At 38.8% G+C, this 22,570-nt stretch overlaps 1 long non-coding RNA gene across 1 annotated transcript in view; it reads left to right on the top strand.

Annotated features, from left to right (window-relative positions):
• Positions 1-19,326, top strand: part of LOC127547083 (uncharacterized) — a 42,881-nt gene extending 23,555 nt beyond the window's left edge. The window contains exons 2-5 of the long non-coding RNA XR_007950066.1: positions 10,584-10,652; positions 11,919-12,001; positions 12,410-12,551; positions 19,201-19,326. This is a non-coding gene — a long non-coding RNA (uncharacterized LOC127547083). The remainder of the gene's footprint in view (positions 1-10,583; positions 10,653-11,918; positions 12,002-12,409; positions 12,552-19,200) is intronic.
• The last annotated feature ends 3,244 nt before the right edge of the window (positions 19,327-22,570 follow it).

The following is a 22,570-nucleotide window of genomic DNA, read 5'->3' as shown; positions in this document are numbered from 1 at the left end:
CCCTTTTAAAATGAAGAGAACATATTGATATTTTTTTCTAAGAAGTAAAAGAGGGGCTATTATAACCAAGAAGCTACTCAGAGCATTGTTGGTTATTTTGACAGGGGGAAAAACCCCACAAAATAAGAAATGGCAACAAAGCATAAAGAAAGAGGGATTCAGATCGGTCCATTTAAAACTACCTTGGTCACAAGCCAGGAAAGCCAGTCTGGCTGGCTGACTGGCTGGCTAGAGTAGGAACCAGAACCATATAGCTTTTAAAATTTCATTTTATTTTTCAATTAGCAAACATTTTCCCTCTTTTTTCTTTCTCCCTTCAGTTTAAAAGAAACAGAAAAAAAATCTAAAAACCTTGTAATAGTTAACAAAACAAATTTTCACATTGCCTATTGACAAAAATATGTCTCATTCTGCATCTGCATTTCTTAGCTTCTCTGTCAGGAAGTGGGTAGTGTAGATCATTATCAGTCTTCTGGAACTGTGAATGGTCATTACATTGCAATATGTTGTATTGCAAAACAACTTTGAAAGATTAAAGAACTCTGGACAGCATTTTTGAGCCTTTCAAATGAAGAAGGAGATTCTGAACAGTCTTTCAAAGTTGTTAGCCTTTACAATGTGGTTGGTATGATATAATATGTTTTCCTAGTTCTGCTCACTTCACTTTGTTTCAGTTCAATTAAGTGTTCCCAAGTTTTTCTGAAACTCCTTTGTCATTTCTTAGGGCACAATAGTACTCCATCACATCTATGCTCAATCATTTCTCAATTGATGAACATCTTATCTTCCAGTTTTTTGCCATTACAAAAAGAGTTGCCATAAATATTTTTGCATATTATCCCTTTTCTCTTTCTTTTATTTCTTTGGGTTGCCATATATTTTACAAGATTTTTCCCTACTCCTAACAGGCCAGAGGATCTTCATGTGCCTCTATACAGAAATATCATTTGGGTTTTTCAAATAGTACTTTTGTAGTACTACTTTTAATCACAAAATCAATACAATTTACAAATAATACAATTTGCAAATACAGATCTTCCCCCCACTTCCCCTTATGCTTGTTTCAAGATCTGTAGATGAATTTTTGAATAATGATTTCTTACATCAAGGACCTTAAATCTACCAGTCACAGTCAATCTGATTCATCTGCAGCAAATCTTGCTTCCAAATTCTTATATAACCTAAGTGAGCAAACAGAATAAGTGAGAGTCCTAAGTTAGCACAAATCTTGTTTATTTTAACTCCTAAATGAAACTCAAAGATCATTTAGAACCTATAGTTTTCATTAAAACACTTAATATGCGTCTCACAACCAACAGAGGGGATCGCCCTTTCTATTGCCTCCATGGCAGAGACATAGATTACTCACTCACTACTGAGTTCCCACCAGCACTAATTTCTCCTCTAGTTCTTTTGTTGGGGGTGGGCTATGTCCATCTCTCTCCAAACAGTGATTTATTTTGAAATTAAATGTATTACATAAAGAACTTGCCAGTAATGTCCAGCCAGCATGTGTAGGAAATTTGGCTAATTAAATATATTATGCAGTGTAGACTTGAATGTTGTGCATGAATCAGCTTAATTACAATGAGAATCAAGCCATATAATTAAAATAATAGCTCTAAATCATAGGCTTTAGAGGTAAGTCAGGTAGACAACCATTCCTATTCTTTTGCCCAGAGGGACCAGAATAAGGGAATGAAGGTTAAAAAGAAGGAGTTAAAAGTCAGAGATAAGATGGGTCTTTGCTATAGTGGACCTTCCTCCTCCCAACCTGAATTGCTCCATCCTCTTCTTTAATCTTAATCAAATTCTACCAATCCTTTAAGTCCAACTTCTCACTATCTTCTTTCTGGAAGATTTACTCCATAACTTCAGCCCATTCTATTGTCCTCCTTTCTTGGCTGGAGAGAACCTGTGATTTCCTTGGTATGGTAAGCTCTGAGTTAAGAATTTTCTATGCTGTGAGGATCAGCACCTTTTCTCCTGCAACTTAGGGTCTTAGGGAATTGCTTGGGGCACTGAAAAGTCAAGTCACTTGGCTCAGGGTCATATAGTCAGTATATGTTAGAAGTGGAGTTTGAATTCACATATATGTGATGATTTAAAGTATTCAAAACACTTTTTTCCCAACAACTCATTGAGGCAGGAGGTATCATTATCCCCATTTTGTGGAATAGAAATTGAGGCAAAGATCTAGAAAATAGCTAGAAATCATCTAGCTAGGAAATATTAGAAGCAAAATTCTAGTCCAGTTCTCTCCACTCTAAATATTCACACTTTGATTCACACTTTACTGAACATGCAATATTTGCTTAGTAAAGACTTAGCCTAAACAAATTGGGAATATTTACTACAGTAACAAGAAGACTTATAAACAGCATCAACCAATTAATAAGGATTTATTAAATACTCGTGAGGAGAACACTAAAGATACAAATATTTTTAAAAGCCTTTAATCTCTTTTTTTTTAATTTAATTTTATTTAATAATAACTTTGTATTGACAGAATCCATGCCAGGATAATTTTTACACAGCATTATCCCTTGCAATCACTTATGTTTCGTTTTTTCCCCTCCCTCCCTCCTTCCCCCCCCAAGATAGCAAGCAGTCCTATATATGTTAAATATGTTGCAGTATATCCTAGATACAATACATATTTGCAGAACCGAACAGTTCTCCTGCTGCACAGGGAGAATTGGATTCAGAAGGTAAAAATAACTCGGGAAGAAAATCAAAAATCAAATAGTTCACATTCATTTCCCAGTATTCCTTCTTTGGGTGTAGCTGTTTCTGTCCATCATTTATCCAATGAAACTCAGTTAAGTCTCTTTGTCAGAGAAATCCACTTCCATCAGAATACATCCTCATACAATATCGTTGTCGAAGTGTATAATGATCTCCTGGTTCTGAAAAGCCTTTAATCTCAAAGAATTTATATACTACTGGATGAGAACAACATGTTCACAATTAAATAAAGATGGCTTATGCAAAAAAGAAAAACAAAATGATTACAAAGAGGAGTTTGCTAACAACTGCTACATTGAAAAAATGCTTATGGAAGGAAGTGGCATGAGCTCAGTGGGGAAAGAAATTAGGAAATTCTTTAAAATGCTAAAAGGTGGAGCTGAGGAGGGAGAGCATTCCAGATAAAGGAGCCCGATTTTGCAAATATGGGGAGGCAGGAGATGAAATACAATGTATTGATGGGCAATAGCAAATAAACCAGTTTAGTTGAAAGTAAATGGTGTGAGAGGAAACAATGTGTGATCAGTCTGGAAAGATAGCTGGGAACAAAACTGTGAATGGGCTTTAAAATCTAGAGTAGTTTTTAGGCAATAGGGAACCACTAAAGCTTCTTGAGCAGATGAGTGACATGGGCAAATCTATTAGCAGGAATACCAATGACAACTATGTGGAAAATAGATTGGAGAGGAGAAAGACTTGAGACAGGGAAATTAGGAGGCTGTTGAAATCAGTGAGAGGCAATGAGAGAGAGAAGATCATTATCCTGTAAATGGAAAGAAAGGAATAAATATAGGAGATTTGAAGAAGCAGAATTGACAAAACATGGAGAGTGATTGGATTTGGGAATCAGAGAGACTAAAGAATCTAGGAAGAATTCTGTGTTGGTAACATGACAAACTAAAAGCATCATGGTGACCTCAATAAAAAAGGGATGTTGGGAGGCGGGGGAAAGATAATGAGTTCTGATTTGAATGTGTTGAGTTTGAAAAATCTATGAAATCATCTTAGTTGGTTATACAGGACTTAGGCTCAGGAATGATGAGAAGGTCTGGATATTCAGATTTGGGAGGCATCTACATTGAAGTGATAGTTAAAACTTCAAGAGCTAAGGGAGACCAGACCAAACAAGAGAGAAATAGAAGGAAAAGGCCAAGGCAGGCAGGAAGATCATGACAAAAGCAGTGTTGTGCAAACTCAGGGAGGAAGGAGTGTTCCAAAGAAGTGAGTAATTAACAGGTCAGACACTGCAAAGAAACCAGGCAGGATTTTTTGTTATTCGGGCATTTTTCAGTCATGTCTTATTCTTTGTGATCTCATTTTTGGGGTATTCTTGGCAAAGATATTTCGAGTGGTTTTCTATTTCTTTCTCCCACTCATCTTATAGATGAGAAAACTGGGTCAAGCTACTTGCCCAGGGTCACATAGCTAGCAAGTATCTGAAGTCAGATTAGAATCTAGGTCTTCCTAACTCCAAGTGGGGCACTATTTACTACACTATCTAGGCTGCCCCAGGGAGAAGAATTAAGACTGGAAAATGAATGGATGCCCATCAATTGGAGAATGGCTGGGTAAATTGTGGTATATGAATGTTATGGAATATTATTGTTCTGTAAGAAATGACCAGCAGGATGAATACAGAGAGGACTGCGAGACTTACATGAACTGATGCTAAGTGAAATGAGCAGAACCAGGAGATCATTATACACTTCGACAACGATATTGTATGAGGACATATTTTGATGGAAGTGGATTTCTTTGACAAAGAGACCTAACTGAGTTTCAATTGATAAATGACGGACAAAAGCAGCTACACCCAAAGAAAGGACACTGGGAAATGAATAGAAACTGCTTGCATTTTTGTTTTTCTTCCTGGGTTATTTATACCTTCTGAATCCAATTCTCCCTATGCAACAAGAGAACTGTTCGGTTCTGCAAACATATATTGTATCTAGGATATACTGCAACATATCCAACATATAAAGGACTGCTTGCCATCTAGGGGAGGGGAAAAAAAATCGGAATAGAAACGAGTGTCAATATAAAGTAATTATTAAATAAAAATTAAAAAAAAAAGACTGAAGGATTTTAACAATAAAGTGATCAGTGGTGTCCTTAGAGAGAGCAGTTCTAATTGAGCCAAATTGCAAGGTGGTGAGAAATGAGTGAGAAGTGAAGTGGAGGAAATGAATTTAGCTTATTCTAGGAGCTTGCTTGTATAAAGCAAAGTTTCTTAAATTGTGGGTCTCAACCCTATGTGGGGTCTTTTAACTGAATATGGGGGTTGCAAAATAATGAGTTATTATCAGTAAATGTTGGTTTATAAACCTATTTTATAAACCTATATACCTGGAGTCTTGTAATAATTTCTCAGGGAAAACAGGCTCTCAAGTGGAAACATTTTAGGAAGTCCCAATATAAAGGAGAGAGCGAGTAAGACAGGTTGAAGGAGTAGTAGAATTAAGTGAATTTAGCCACTGTCTTTAAATATTTGAAGGACATCCACATGGAAGAACTAAAGTTATTCTATCTGACTATCTATCTATCTATCTATCTATCCACACACACACACACCAAGGAATGAAAATTATAGGAGTGTAGAATAGATAATCAAAGAATATTAGAACTGGAAGAGGCCTGAAAGATCATCTAACCCAGGTAGGTGGCGAAGGTTTTAGAGCACAAGACTCTGAACCAGGAAGATTTATTTCCCTGAGTTCTAATCTGGCCTCAGACACTTCCTAGTTCTGTGATCCTGGCAAGTCACTTAACCCTGTTTGCCTCAGTTCCTCATCTGTAAAATGAGTTGGAGAAGGAAGGGGCAAACTCACTCCAGTATCCCAGAAAAACCCAAAATGGAGTCATGGAGAGTTGGACCCAGCTCCACAATAACAAACTGAGGCTCAGGGAAGCAGTGACTTGTACAGCATCACAAAATTAGCAAGTAGCAGACCTGGCATTGAAATCCTGTTCTTTTCTCAGTCCAGTTGGCTAATCATTCACATTTAGATAACATTTTAGGTTTGCAAAGTGTTTTATATATATTATTTCATTTGATCCTTAGAATAACAACCCCGTGAGGCAGACGCTTTTTTTTTTTTTCTCATTTTATAGATAAGACCCTGAGAATGAAAGAGATTAAGTGTCTTGCCCAGGAAAATGCAGTTAGACAATGTCTGAGTTAGGGTTTGAACTCGGGTCTTCCTGACACAAAGCTCCATCCATTCTGTCACTCAGTTGCCTGAGAATGTGTGTGGAATGCTCTTGCCCTGGCAGCTCAGTTAGAGCAAAGTGGGTGCCAGGGAACGGCAGGAAGGAGCCGGAGGACGAACTCCATAGACTTCAGTTTTACTGAATCTTGACCTCCAGCTCCTGTTCCCCCTGCTCACATGCAGTGTGGCAGGGTGGGTGCCTTCACTACTTCTGACTCTGCCCTCCAAAAACTTGTCAGAGGTTATGGCTACTCCAAACAAGGGTCCAATTGACATTGACAAAGCTTTCCATCCCTCCCCAAGGAGGAATCGGGGGTCGGGGTCCCGGGGCAGGTCAGCTTAGGGAGCTGTGCCCAGAGAATACGGAAACAGGTGTGAAGGGCAATCAGACACCTCGGCCGTCCGGTAAGCTTAAGGATGCAGAGAATGGGCATGGCCGATCACTATTTTATTCTGTTTTAATTTTATTTCTCTGATGAAAACGGCAGAATCAATTTTATTTACCATTCAGCAGTGTTACCCAATTTGCATGCTTAAAGATTGAGCTTCTCCCTCTGTAGACCTTCCCTCTCTTGTCTGGTGGGGGAAAGAAACAGTGGGGGTAGGGAGCCACTGTCGCTTGTTATTTTGGTTTGATTGAAGCTGAGGTGTGTTTTGGCTAAAGGATTCAATTTCCAAGAGTGTACTCAGAATAGATTACCGGAGGCTGCTTTTCCCCTGTTGCGACACTGGACTTCTCTCACTAGAGAGAGAGAGAGAGACAAGGAAAAAGTATCTTTAAAGAAGCAATATGTATTTGCTCAATGTCAATTCATTTCAACATCTCTGTCCAGAGGCTGGTTTTGGCTTGAGGAGTTATTGATTTTTAAACACTTAAAGATCCCCCCTCCCTGCACATACATCTATAGACTCTGTTTTTTAAGTGAATTTAGTTCATGTAAATGGTGGCAGATGAATTCATTGGGGTATGGTGGAAAAAGCACTGAAGAGGGAATCAGAAATTCTATTCCTGTCTTTTCCACTGATAATGTGAGTCTGGGCAAGTCACTTTTCTCTTTAGGCCTCAGTTTCCCCATCTGTAGAATTACAAACTTAGATGATGGTTCTTTCCATTTCTTATATTGAGGTCCTTTGTAGCTCTGACATCCTATTTTCTAAGATTCTTTCTACCTCTGCCGTTCTGAGATTTTTCTGTGTCTTTACACTTGTTCTTTGAGTCTGAAATGCTATTTCTTCACCTCTGCCCTGTTAGAATCCCTCGTTTTTTCAAAAATCAGCCCAAGCATCACTCTGTACATGAAACCTTTCCTACTCCTCTACCCCCACCAAGCTATTATTGCCTTCCCCCACAAATTATCTTGAATATGCTTATTATATGTATTCTTATTGTCTCCCTTTTCTCCAATAAGAAGTAGGCTCCTTGAGAGCACGGACTGTTTCACGTCTATCTTTGTATCCCCGGGGTCAATCACGTGGTCTGGTACATAGTAGGTTTTTCAGTAAATATTTTTTGACTGATTGCTTCTGTGATTCTATATTCAGCCTCTCTGTAACTTACTGGTCTTAGTTCTTTCCTTCAAGGCCAGTCAAAAATGGGGATGGAATTATGACTTAGATTTCCTTAGGCCCATAATGTTGACTGGACTCTCTTTTCAGCTTCATTCTAGGGGCCAGACCTGGGATCTCAGGAGACTGACTCCCCCGGGCTGGAGCTGGGAAATGAAAGTATACAAACCTTTGCTTGACCTGGGGATACCCTGGCTGCAACCATATCCCTTGTCAACTCGAAGTCATTTTCCATCGGAGAAGCCCCCTTAGCCCAGGTTCACCCACCCAGTGGGGAGCCTGGGTTCCTATTGTCCTGTCTTAATTGTGGCCTTCTCTCTCTGGAGCTGAGCTTCTGCTCATCTTTCACTTTGCTCTTATTCCATGGAGCTGGTCGGATTTCAAGGCCTGACCCCTCTAGGCTCACAGAAGCTATATTTAGCTGGGGAGGCCCAGCTGCTCTTGGCCATGAACTTGAACTGGGAAGGATGCTCTCACTTGAAAACCAAACTGACTGAAAGTAGAAGCCGGGGGGAGAATGGTTTCCCTGTGAGTATCTTTTCCACCTGAGCACCCGTCCAACTTCCCTATGCCTGTTCTACACTTAGATTGGGTCAGAGTGCCTTCTGCTGTGTTTTGTTGCTCCCCATAGCTCAATCTGACCCCAGGCTCATAAATTTATTATGTACCATATCCAACTAAAGTAAATTGCTGCATTATAGGATCTTAAATAATATCATCCTGTCAAAGTGCCAGGAATAACTATCAACAAACTTCCCGATACTTACACAAAAATAATCTTTTTAACTGCTTCACTGCTGAGACTCTGGCTGTACACAGTGCCAGGTCTGATCCTCAGAAAGAATATAACCACTTTCCCACATCTAGGTATTACTAAATACCAATTGATTTTGTGCCACAAATAGACACCCTAGACATTTCTAATATCATGTACCATGAAAATAATAAATGATGATGATTATACTTATTTTTCTATAATTCTGTTTACTTCTCCTTTAAAAAAATTAAATATCTTATTTTTTTACCAATTACATGCAGAAATAATTTTAAAAATTTGTTTTACAAATTTTTAAATTCCAAATTTCTGTCTATTGAGAAGGCAGGCAATTTGATATGCAATGATATACATGTGTAGTCGCACAAAATATATTTCCATAATAGTGAAATTGTGAAAGAAAACACAGACAAAACAATTTTTAAAATAAAGTAAAAAATAGCTTGCTTTGCTCTGCATTCAGACTCCACTGGTTCATTCTCTAAAATAATGAATAGCATTTTTCATCATATGCCTTTTGGAATGGTCTTAAATCTTTGCTGAGAATAGCTAAATCATCCACAGTGCATCATCATACAATATGCATCATACAACATTCTCCTGGTTCTGCTCACTTCATTTTGTATCAATTCATATAAATCTTTCCAGGTTTTTCTGAAAACATACTGGATGTTCATATTTCATCCTTAAAAACCATCCCATGAAGTATGGTAAAACAGGATTATTCTAGAGAAGATGAAACTGAGTCTCACAGATGGGCAATGAAGTATCAAAGAATCTTACAACAAAGGAATTGTATAATCCATTTTGTAGATGGGACAACCAAGACTCCAGATATGAAATTACCTGCTCAAGGTCACAATGTAAGTTAGCTGCAAAATTAGAACTTAGAACCCAGGACTCGACTGCAAAACTCCAAGGTCACTGTGCTGTGTTCTCAAGGATAGAGGTCTTTTTAAGTAGTAGTTTGTACCTGCAGTAAAGGGGATGGGGATGATAGGATCACAGAATTCATAGTTGAAAGGAGAAACACTATTCAACATTATGGCAAAGGACAGAAGCAAAGGGAAATTAGCTTCAATTATGATACCTGATTGTCCTTAAAAAAATCTATTCAATGACATCCAAGATCTTTGTGCTAAAAAAGGAAACACTTGAAATAGAAATAAGCCTCAATTTTCCTCCAAGTAGAGCAGTTCTGGTTGGTTTGCTGACTAATTATTCTTATCATCAACTTCAAAAGAGGAGTAGAAAACTTCCATGGACAAAGCCATCTTTGGGCAAAATGATATTTTTGACTGAAAGTTGGAGATCTGTAGAGAAAAGCTTCTTTCTGTCTTCTCTGTGAAGTCCTTTTAATCTCTTTCCTTGTGTCCAGCCCACCCATTTCCCAGCAACCCTCTTGCATGTCCATTCCTCCTGTCTTGGCTCTGTTCACCTAGTACAGTGCCTCATGCCACGGAGTGGGCACTCTATTTGTTGAATGACAAATGTTCAGAAGCTTGAGTGTATTCAAAGAGGATTTCCAAGTCAGGGAGAGGACTGGAAAACAAACCAAACAGTAATTAAGATGGAAGGAATTGGGAATATTTAGCCTGGACAAGAGAAAATTTGGGAGGGACATAATTGCCTTCAAGTATTTAAAGGATTGTCTCATTCCGTAAGGGGACTAATCTTGTTCAGTTTGTCACAGAGGGGAGCCCCAGAACCAGGATCAATAGATGGTACTTGTGAAGGGATTGATTTTAAGGAAAAGTTTCCAAATGATTAGAGCTTTCTCAAAATGAAATGGGCTGTCTGGGGAGATCAATTAATCAATGGATCACCATTATTGAGCAACTGTGTGCCAGGCTCTGTACTACACACTCGAGATAAAAAAAAACAAAAATGCAACCCTTGAAGAGCTTACCTTCTATAGGAGACAACAACATGTAAAAATGTCTTTACAAAACAAATACAAAAGACTGTAAAGTCTCCCTTCATTAGAGGTTTTCATCATGTTGGGAAAGTTGTTGTTGTTGTTGTTGTTTTTTCTGAAGCAACTGGGGTCAAGTAACTTGCCCAGAGTCACATAGTGTTAAGCGTCTGAGGTCAAATTTGAACTCAGCTTCTCCTGACTTTAGGGATGGTGCTCTATCCACTATATCACCGATCTGCCCTTTGGGATTTTTTAAAAAAAGCAATCTGAGGTACCTTCTAAGTCTGAGATTCTGTGATTTTTTTTGAATGAGTGAATATTCAAATCAAAAAAATTATCTAAAATGTGACCCCTCTTCCCCTTTCAGAAGTATCCATATTTGAGAAGGCAGCTGGGAGACCTAAAAGCATTTCAAGCCCTCATGGTAGGATTTCAGGTAAGGAGATAGGCAGAGGGCAGAGACGTTTGAGCAGGGTATCCTTAATACCAATTCATGCTTATGCACCAAGCCATCCTGTGCCCAGGTGCCACCTAGGCAGGTTTCTAAAGCAGATATGACCGCTTTTGTGGGGCAAGTTTCTGAATGACCTTATCATCTGAAGTATCACAGAAGAAAATTCATTGTGTTCTTCCTCAGGGAGACTGGAGGTGCCAGCTGATACCTATTGCCTCGTTCAGATCTGTGGGTCTGGGGGGCTCCCCTGGGCGACTGGCTACCCAGATTGTCATCTAGGATGAAGTGACAGAAGACAGGATCAGAGGTCCTAGCCTCTTCTCCCCTGCCAGGATCATAATCAGGGCTTGTAATCGGTTAAAAGAGCAGATTAAAAGATCTAAAAGGACCTCATTGGGGTCGATCAATCTCCCCTGCTCTCCCGTCAGAGCAGATTCCCTCCCATTCTCTTCAGCAATCTGTCCGCGCTGGCTTTCACGGGGCCCAGTTGTTACTCATTACCTTGGTAGAATCGTCACAAATCACCCTGACAGACCAATCAACAGGCCTGGAAATTTTTATACAGCTCTGCCTCTTGAAGGATGATTCACCCTCTGCAGCGCATTTCAGGGCATCAGAATAAATCTTTTCAAAAAACTTTTTCCCCCCTTCCTCAACCCCTCCCCCAGTCCTTGGCTACATGCTCTACCAGGTCTTGTTGCCTCTTTGCAAGGCTTCCTCCCCTCCCACCCAATGAGCCTTGCCACCTCCCCATGTAGCTCCCATCACCCCGCTGGGTTTTTCCTCCTTTGTTTCCGACCCGTCCACACTGACAACTTCATCCTAATAGTCTCCTTAACGGCATGATGAATGCAGGGGCCCCTATTGATCACTGCCGTGATTGATGACCAGATCTCTGTGACAGATGAGACCACTCTGGGCCCTGCCGATATCAGGCCACCGCCGGGGAAGGTTCCCAAACCCCAGTGCCTAATGGTATCTGACCTGCCAGGGCAGAGAAGCAACACCCTCATTTCAGCAGGAAGAAAAGACTCTTTATAAAATAATTCATAGGAAACTTAAAACACTCAGACAACGAGAAATTGCAAATAGAGAAATATGATGGATTATGGGTTGAAAGAAGGCGACTTCTACAGGCAAAATTGATCCCCTGGAAAATGTTTTTGTCTGCTATGAAAAATGGGCAATATCTCGCCGGCACTCGAGAGCTATAATCCTGAAAATAATTTGCTTTTGATTTCCTTTTAGTTTCTGGCTCTTCCCCCCACCCCCTTCCAAGTTGGTGCCTTTTGGTTTTGTTACTCAGATTTGCTTTCTGGAAGGCAGGCAAGGTAAGGACACTAAATTGAGTTGTGTTCCCAGCTATAAAGCTTCCCCCACCCTTTGAGTCAGACATCCCATGAGGGGGATCTTTTATCCATCCACAACACAAACATTTGGCCAGCTAACAACCACAGCTGCCTCCTCAGCTCTTCTCCTTCCAGCAAAATCCAACTTACCTCTTTAAAGTATTTCCTCATTAGCTTAATGCCTTACCAGCCTATTCCAAAAAAGAATGTTTGGGGAGGATGGGGAAAATCCATCAGTGGCTTCTGGGATTGTCATCTACTCATAGCTAGGCTTTTGAATATTGGCTTTTCTGAGTGATATTTCAATCAACAAGTTATTATAGAATCATAAAATGTCAGAGTTATAAGACGCCTTAGAGATCATGTAATTCAATTCCCTCAATCTCACAGGTGAGAGAACAGAGGAAAGGGAGAGTGATACCTGAGTGACACCAAGAAGATTTCATATTAGAACTCACGACCCACTTCAAGACTCTTTGTACTAGTGACAAAAAACCCCGAAACATTTCCCCTCCAAAAAAAATCCTGAAAAGTGAGTAGTAGCTACTGCATGCTTAGTACTCTGCAGGTTACTATAGGGGACCCAAGAAAATCATAAGACATAGTCTCTACTTTTAAGGAGTCTGGGTGGGAATTTGCCTAAATAAAATATGAATCCAAATTCAAAAGTAGACCATCCTTGTATTACAGAGATTCATAGCCCTGGGATATGTATGTATGTAATGTTTCTTAAAACAGGCAACACACACATGACACTGTGGATCAGCCAATTGGTCATCTAACCTCAAATGCTACTGCAAGTTTAGCAAAGTGGTCTCTCAGGCCTCTGCCTGCAATCAGGATATTTACAGTGAGACTCTCCAACTGACAAGGCTGACTTTTTTTCATCTAGCCCTTACTATTTCATCAAGTTGGAGACTTTTATAAGAAACTCCTACCAATGTTAATTGAAGGCTCTGTAATTTATACTTTTACAGTTGGCTGGGAGCCCAGTGACCTGTCCATGATCACATACCCAAAACATGTCAGAGTTAGAACTTGAATCCAGGTCTTCCTGTCTCTAAGATCAACCCTCTATTCTACTTATCCACCATATTCTGCCACATTGCCCTACATCCATGGAATAGTTTCTCAAAAAGCTCAGCAGTGTCCCTAAATCACTCCAGAATGTCAGGAAGAAGGGTGTCAAACCTCTCTTAAGAAGCTCTTCCAAAACCCCAAAGAAAGAGCTTCTTTACTTGATTATTACAATAAAAATAAGACAAGAATTATAAAGAAGATAAAAAATGTTGGACAGTGTCCTGATTCAATATGATATGATCTTAAGGTGCCAAGTTTGAATCACATCTGCTCCTTATAAACCTGGGTGATCTTTGCCTTTCTCATCTGCCTTCATTTTCCTCATTTGTATAACAAGAAGGTTGGATCTGATGCCCTCCAAAGTCCATTACAATTCTAAATCCTGTGAGGTTGTATCATCTTCAATAAAACTATGTGATTGGTTATTTTGTGATCCTATTTAATTGTTATGTACATATTTTAGAAAGCTTTCTGTTATATGTACACAGGTAGTCATCACTGTCCAATTAACTAGGATATCTATGGCCATGTCTTTTTTTTTTTTTTTTAAGATAGGGCTGACATCAAGACTTTGTTCAGAAGTAGATCCCACCATTACTATCTCAGCTAATGGGTAGTTCAGCTAGTACAGTTCCTTCAGTTTGTTTCTCTGGGAAAAATCATATTACTCACAGTTCTCCTGTCAATTCTGCTTCACTTGTGGGGGCCAGTTTCAGTAAGTAACTAAAAAATGAAAAAATGAAAATTTTAGTCAGCCCTAAAGGCAGCTCCAATGCCCCCTTTTCATTGTGAGGTAGAGGCTCTCACTCAGTCTAGCACCAAAGTGAACCTGTTCTAATAAAAATTCAGGACCTTCTGAATTGATCCGGCTTTCTTTCATTTGAATATGAAAACTATCTTTATAACATTTTATGTTTCCCTTTTTGTTTTTGCTGCCAAGAAAATGAGTGAATAATAATGACAGTTTTATCTCAGGGGCTTAATAACATCTATGCATTTTTAACTTACCCCTACCCCAGTCCCATAGCTTCCCTTACATTGTCTCTGTTTTATTTTCATCCCTAATTATGCCTTTGTGTGTGAATTAGTTTTTACTTATAAGAAGCCTTTTGGAAAAGTCAAGTCTTAAATCTTAAATGAATTGGGTTTGGAGCATGATATGCTTACTGCTTTATTTCATTAACCTCCCTTCTTATTCATCCAACTTTTGAATAATAATGAACAATGGTTTCCTTCGTCAGATTCTTCTCTCTCCCCACCTCCCCCGGCCCCCCAACTCAATGCAGCAAGGTCCAGCCGCAGCGGCAGCTGAGTGAATTAACCAGAGGGGAACAGGAAGGACAGGAATCCTTTTAAATTGCCTACATGGCATTTGCCTGGGAGGGATTATCCCCCTACCCCCTTAAAAATGTCATCTCTCAGAAGGTCATAAATTACTTTGGCTCTACCTGGACTCAAGGTCAGACCCAGCCATGGGCTTTGATGGCAGGCAGCAGATATGTTGTGAAACTGTGAAATTTACCAAACCTGGGTGTATTTCAAAGAGACATTTTCATACATGGGTTGGGGAGGAGACACTTGTATCATGGTGTGATCTATTTCTATTGCTTTCAGGAGGATGGACTGGGACCAGTCTATAGAGCTGCTGCAAACTTAAGTACACACACACATGGACCTATTTTTCAAACAATTGATGAATTCTGCAATGAGTTCCATGGCAGTAGCTCACCTTATTGCTACAATGTATGACTTTCTGTTCCTCCTCCCTGCCTTTAATATTCCACAGCTGATGGGTGGAAACGGAGAAGACTCTCTTGAAAAGACTAATTCAAAACTTAGCTGAGATCATTGATCATGGTTATTTTTAGATGTCAACTTTGAAGGTAAAAAGGGAAGGCTTAGAAGGCAAAGTTAAGGGGTGTAAAGATGAACAAACTTTTGGTTTTAGGGGCAAATGTGTTTAATGTAAAGGAGGAGGCAGAGAAAACCATCAGAGTGGGCTTCATAAGGACTACATCTATCCCAAATGGATAATCTAAGTACTTTTCAAAGGTCCAGGCTTGTGACAGTCATATCCACATTCCAAGTTTATCTAGAGTCCACACTGAGACACAGAAGACATGTCAAGGGGATTCAAATCCCAGTCAAAAAATCCTAGATTTGCAAGGAGCTTCTGTAAATGGCTATATTAGAGTAGTATCTTTGGATCTGGTGAACTTGAAAGAAAAACCAAATCTATTTCATAACACCTAATACCTTAATAAGTTCAAATAGACCTTGAATGAATGATCTTTTTTTTTCTTAGTAGCATTTTATTTTTCCAAATACATGGTTTTCAATATTCACTTTTGCAAGATTTTGTGTTCCAAATTTTTTCTCCTTTCCTCCCTCCTTTCCCTTCTATCTTCCCAAAAAAGCAAATAATTTGACATAAGTTATACATATGCAATCCTTTTAAATATATTTCCATATTTATTACGTTGTACAAGAAAAAATCAGACCAACAAGTAAAAAACCACAAGAAAGAAAAAGCAAGCAAACAACGCCCCCCACCCCAAGAAAAAGAGGTGAAAATACTATACTTTGATCCACATTCAGTTTCCATAGTTCTCTTTTTAGATGCAGATGGAATTTTCCATCCCAAGTCTGTTGGAATTGTCTTAGATCATCACTACATTGCTGAGAAGAGCTAGTCTATCATCATTGATCATCACATGATCTTGTTACTATGTACAGTGTTCTGGTTCTGCTCATTTCATTCAGCATCAGTTCATGTAAATCTTTCCAAGTTTTTCTAACATTAGGCTGCTCATCATTTCTTATAGAATAATAATATTCCTTTACATTCATATACCATAACTTATTAATCCATTTTCCAATTAATGGGTATCCTTTCAATTTCTAGTTCCTTGGCACCACAAAAAAATCTGCTGCAAACTTTTTTGGCATATGTGGGTCCTTTCTCCTCTTTTATGATCTTTTATGAAACTGCCAAATCAAAGGGTATGCACAGTGTGATAGCTCTTTTGGGCATAGTTCCAAATTGTCTCCAGAATGACTGGGTCAGTTCACAACTCTACCAATAATGCATTAGTCTCCTAGTTTTTCCATATTCCCTCCAACATTTATCATTATCTTTTCCTATATCTTAGCCAATCTGAGAGGTGTGAAATAATACTTCAGAGCTGTCTTAATTTGCATTTTTCTAATCAGTAGTGATTTAGAACATTTTTTCATATGACTAGAAATGGGTTTAATTTCTTCATCTGAAAATTGTTCCTATCCTTTGAACATTTATCAACTGGGGAATGATTTGTTGAATGATTATTTATTAAGAAATCACTTTGTGCCAAGACATTGAACTAGAAATAGAAAAATAAGGCGATTCCTATTCTCAGAGAGCTTATATTCTAACCCAGGATGAAAACACATATGAGAAGTTTTAGCTGCAAGTCAGATAGAAAAGTTCTGCAATTCTTAAGGTGCAATGGTAAAGGATATGGTAATGCATCTTCTTTAATGCCTTTTCCCACTGATAAAACCATTTACATTTCACATGTTGAACCATTGGACAGGGTCAAAGACTTGGATGAAGAGCATTTTCTTTTTTACATTTCTAGTATCTGTGAATGCTGAAAAGAAAGGATGGGTAAGGATTGCAGCAGGTTTCACATTCACAAGGGTTGCTAATTGGAAAATGGATGCAAAGGCTAGGACAGAAATAGGACTGGTAGTTAGAAGAGCACTGCTATACCTGAGGCTCTGGTGGGCCTCTTATCTAGAAAGTTTCCTCCCCTCAATGATGGCTACAATGACCAGGCTAGAAATGAAGCCAGTGATCTGGTGGACGTTGTTTTTTTCAGGGAACTTGGGCTGAGATTCTAGGTTATCTCTTTTAAAGCTTCCCATTGGCACAAATATGGGGCTCATCAAAGACCCCTATGAGGCTGACAGTCTATCCTCTTCTCCACCTTCCCCCTCCCAACCCTTAGCATGGAACCCCAAATTGGAAGGAGTATTCTTCCCAAATCCTTTGCCCAGTTTCTTCATCTGAAACCTCCAACATTTCATCACCTAAAACCAGTTTCTGTTGGCTGAGCCAGGAGGTGTTTTTGTTTGCAGCCCTAAGGAAAAGTCTTGATTCTATTAGACAGATAATTATTGATCTGGCTACAGTTTATCCCTGCTGTCTAATTTCAATAAACAGCAGTTTGGAGGAATTAGCAAGGGATTCTGTTTCCTTCCCCCTCCCTCTTTGTTCTTCCCCCTCTTCTTCTTTTGAATTTGTCAGAAACTAGAAGATTTATGGGGATTCAAGTCAGATTCTAATTTGTTCATAAGACCAAGACAGCAGGATTTGTTTGTAGACAGGTGCTGCAAAGACCTTGTATTTAAATGTTCTTACATAAGGATGCATGGGATGCCCTGCTCTGCATGCTAATTTCTGAATAATCACCAAGTCAGAAGCAAGAATATTTTCACCTGAAATGTCAGATCTGATTTCTCATTTGTTTCTCTCTCTTTTTTTCTACCACAAATGGGAACCAAAGAGCAGGGAAGTGAGGGTGAGAGTTGGAGGGGGAGGAATGGCTGGTATTTTTGGTTTAGATAATGCTTTTAAGAAATTATAATACCTACTTTCATTTCAGCTGCCAACATAACAGAGAACTTGTTATTGTGGGCTAGAAATGGTTTAGGGTTGTATTGCTCAGTAGTTATATCATAGTAATAATGAGGCAGCAGTCATAGGGATCAATTACCACGTGAACTGGTGAGTTTTGTTCTGTTCCCTGGTGACAAACTGACCTCTGATCTTGCCTTCTGAGGAGCCTTAACACTAGCTACTGATTGACCTTTAACCCTAGCCACAGACTGACCCTTAATCCAAGGCAGAGTCTGAGTCTTGATCCCGGTCATAGACTGGCTCATATCTTAGCTATAGACAGGCCCCTTAACTTTGGTTGGCCACTTTATACATCTATATCCTGGGTTGCTAGGGAGATGAACAGAGAGGGTGTTTTTATTACCTTCCAGTTGTCTCTTCTTTTAGAAGAGCGTATAGGGATATAAGAATTGAAATGTGACATCAGCCTCCTTTACCATCTCTGGTGATGGCAATAGGTAAGAGAATTTGCGTCTCCATAGCTTAGAGAATTAAAAGGGACTTTAAATATCGAATCAAATCTCATATTGTGGGAGACTGAGGCACAGACAGGTTAAGATAATAGGAAGTTAAGACTTTCACAAGTTCGTATAGATTGTAATGGCAAAGCCAGGATTAGAATTCTGGTCCCCTAATCTTAAACCCAACATTCTTTACACTGCCATTCTATTTATAAGAATATTGGAAAGATACAGACCTCCTATATTCCTGTTATTAAATAACTCCTCAATTTTAGTCTTCCTTTTCTTTTACCAAGATCAGGATTTTCATAATCACTTTAGTTCTCAGAATGGGGGAAAAAGGAAAATGGCAATTGTTGAAAGAAGTGCAGGAAAGTAGGCACAATAACGCATTGTTGATGGAGTTGCGAATTGATTCAGTCATTTTTGAAATCAGTCTGCAGCTATGTCCCCAAAATCACTAAACTGTACTTACCTTTTGACTCAGTGACGTCACTACTAGACCTTTGCTTCCTTTGGATGAAAGAAAGAAGAAAAGAACCAAAATATATGTGAAACTGTAGCAGTTTTTTTTAGTAGAGAAATAAAACCAAAAAGGTATTCATTAATGAGGGAATGATTAAACAAATTATTATTTAAAAATATAATGAAGGATTATTCTTCCACTAGAAATAATGAAAGGGATGATTTCAGAGAAATCTGGGGAGACTTGTATGAATTAGTGCAGAATGAAGTGAGAACTGAGAGAACAATTTATGTAATAACAGCATTTTAAAGACCAACTTTGAAAGCCTAGATAACTCATCAGTTCAATGATCAACCATAATTCCAGAGTGCTGATGATTAACTTCTTCACAGAAAAATGATGGACTCGGTGTACAGAATAAAATACACATTTTTGACATAGACAATGTGATGGTTTGTGTTACTTGACTATGTATATTTGTTACAAAGGATTTGTTTTTCTTTTCTGACAGGGGTAGATGGTATGAAGAGGAATGAAAGGGATATTTGTGCTCAACTCCTTACCCCACTCCATGAAAATAAATTTTAAAAGGTCATAGCAGCATCTTTTTTTTTTTTAAAGAACAGAAAAGAAGGAAGGCCAGAAAAAATCATAAATAAATGGAACAGTTTTGAAAGCTGCAGGTTGAATTTTTTTACATTTATACTCAAGAAAAGCAATGTGTACATTATAGAGACCCATAATTTCAGACAGTTATCTAAGCATGTATTAAGCACCTACTATGTGTCAGGTCCTGGGCTAAGTGCTGGGAGTAGAAAAAAATGACAAAAATAGTTTCTATTCTCAGGAATTCAGTCTATTGGGGGAGACAACATACAAGCAAATACAAAAAACAAGATATATAAAGATAAAATTGTCAGTTTCAGAAGGAAGGCACTAAGATTAAGGGGAACTTGGAAAGGCTTCTTGCAGAAGGCAAAATTTTATCTAAGAATTTTTATCAAGGAAGCCAGGACAGCCAGAAAGTGCAGGTGAGAAAGCATTCCATGTGCAATCTTGTTTGGCTTGTTTGTTTTTTCTATGTGCATATAAATGTCCATTTGTATTTTATTTAAGTTCAGAATAAAAATTAATCAATAAATGATTTCCATTATGATTTTGCATAAGTCACTTAACTTCAACACTTAATTTCTTCACCACTAAAATGATTCGGTTGGACAAGATGGCCTCAGAGGTCTCTGATAGCTCTATTACTTATCTTTATAACCTCAGGTTTTGCTAAAGCCTCCCTAGAATGTACATTAGTTTCCTTAGGTACCATGATATCATCACTGATATATATCTGCATCTGTCTTCACTGTCTACTAGATAGGATTCAGAAGAACCAATTTCCCAAGGAAAAACTAGTAAGTCAGGTTTTTTTCCCTTTGACCTTGGGATAGTGAGTCTGTGGTAAGATGAGTGTCTCCCAAATTAAGTTCAACTAAATCCTCTGGAGCATTAAAACCCTGGCCCATCTGCACAACCATCTAAGGGAGAAATATTTGCCTTTTCCTGGAATAGAAGATCAAGATAGTTAATATGACAGAGAGAAACTCTCAACTCCAATCATAGGAAGAAAACTGGGTTGAATTTTGGTGATGATCCACTCTTTGTGGGCTTTATTCGACAGTGATTCAATGGGCTGTGAAACACCCCAAAGAGAGATAGCTCCCCACCCTTGTGATCCTAGTTGGTACGGTGGATAGAATGTTGGGTCTGGAGTCAGAAAGTCTCATCTTCCTGAACTCAAATCCAGCCTAGATACTTACTTGCTGTGTGACTTTGGCCAACTCACTTAATTCTATTTATTTAAGTTTCTCCATCTATAAAATGAGTTGGAGAAAGAAATGACAAACTTCCTCTGTACTTTTACCAAAAACAAAAAACAAACAAATAAAAAAACCCAAATAGGGTCACAAAGAGTAGAATATGACTAAGATGAATAAACAACAACATCCCTACCCCATGCAAGGGGGATTTTTGGTTTTAAACAAATGTATCAGAAATGGAAAAATGAGCTTTTAAAATTTATCACTTAAATAGGGTGTTTCCAGTATTTGAAGTTCTCACTCTGATTCCACAGAAGAAGAGAGCACGGTTGTTTTAGGAAGGAGCTCTATTCCAATACCAATTCAGAATCATTCCTTTAACTCCAAATCTTCAAGTAGAATGACCATCTTTTCAGTCCCTGGAATTTGTAAACTAAGTCATCTTTGATGCCTTTCTCTCATACAATGCACCAACAATTCACAGTTCTACTGATTCTATCTCACAACGTCAAGTCAAATCAACTAGGAATTAAGTATCTGCTATGTCCTAGGCACTGCTAAGCACTGGGAATACAAAGAGAGACAAAAAAGTACCAGTTCTCAGGGACAATCAAGTGAGGAGACAATTTGCAAAGAGCTGTGTATAAGCAAGATACATACAGGACAAAATGAGAGTAGTCTCGGAGGAAAGGCACTAAGATTAAGGAAGATTAGGAAAGGCTTCTTCTAGAAAATGGAACTTTAGCTGGAATCTAAAGAAAGTCAAGGAAGCTGGGAGGTGGAGATGAGGATGCAAAGCATTCCAGATATGGAGTACAGCCAGTGAAAATGCTGTGTGTCATGTTCTAGAAATAGCAAGGTGGCCAGTGTCATAAAACTGCAGAGTGTTTGAAGAGGGAGTAAGATAAAAGAAAACTGGAAAGGGAGGAAGGGACCATGTTACAAAGGGCTTTGAAAGCCAAACAGAGGATTTTATATTTGATCCTGGCAGTATAGAGAATCATTGGACTTTATTGAAGAAGGCTGTGATAATAGTCAGGTAGTCTGAGTGGAAAATGGACTGGAATAAAGAGGGACTTGAGGCAGGGGGACCCACTAGCAGCCCACTGCAAAAGTCCAAAAGTAAGGTGATTGAAGGTCTGTACTAGGATGGTAGCAGTGTCAGAAGAGAGAAAGGGATACCTGTGAGAATCGTTACAAGGGAGGAACTGACACATAGAGATGATCATTGAAATCATGGAAACTGATGAAATCACAAAGTGAAATAATATAGGAGAAAAGGACTAGAGAAAGCCCCGAGGACCCCCAATGTTAACTGACATGATCTGGAAGATCAATCAAAGAAGACAGAGAAGGAGCAGTCAGATATATAGCAGACTGAATAGAGAACAATGTACTGTAAGACCAGAGAGAACAGTATGTTACGAGAAGAGGATGATTGACAAAGTCAAAGGTTGCAAACAAGAATGAGAATTGAGGAGAGGTCATTAGATTTGCCAATTAACAGTAACTTAGGAGGGGACAGTTTAGATTGAATGATGAGGTAGGTAGTCAGACTGAAGAAAAGGAGAACCAATTGTAGATACTTTTTCAAGGATATTAGTCATAAAAAGAGAAAATGGGATGATAGTGGGGAAAGTTAGATCAAATGAGGATGTGTTAAGGATGAAGAAAACATGTGTATGCTTATAAGAAGTAGGCAAGCATCCAGTGGTTGGGAGGAGACTGATAATTAATGAGAGAGTAGGGATGATTCAGAAGTAAATCTGGGGAAGATGGTATGCAATGGGATTATTCATGCATTTAGAGGGATTTGCCTTGGCAAAGGGAAGGGTTATCTTTTTATGTGAAACAGAGATAAAGGAGGAGATAATGGCAGAGGACATTTGAGTGATGTGAGATGAAGAGCAGTGGAGAAAAGGGTACTCTCTGCAAATTACTTCAACTTGTAGAGGAAAGGTTCTCTAATGAGAGGGTACAATAAGGGGAAGTTTTGTGGCAAGTTTGAGGAGATATGAAAAGGTCTAGGAAGCCTGTGTGTGGGATCATAAATCATTAGGGAGGCATAAA

This window comes from Antechinus flavipes, chromosome 2 (genome assembly GCF_016432865.1).
Source record: "Antechinus flavipes isolate AdamAnt ecotype Samford, QLD, Australia chromosome 2, AdamAnt_v2, whole genome shotgun sequence".
NCBI lineage: Eukaryota > Metazoa > Chordata > Mammalia > Dasyuromorphia > Dasyuridae > Antechinus > Antechinus flavipes.
This window is presented reverse-complemented; position numbering and strand designations above follow the sequence as displayed.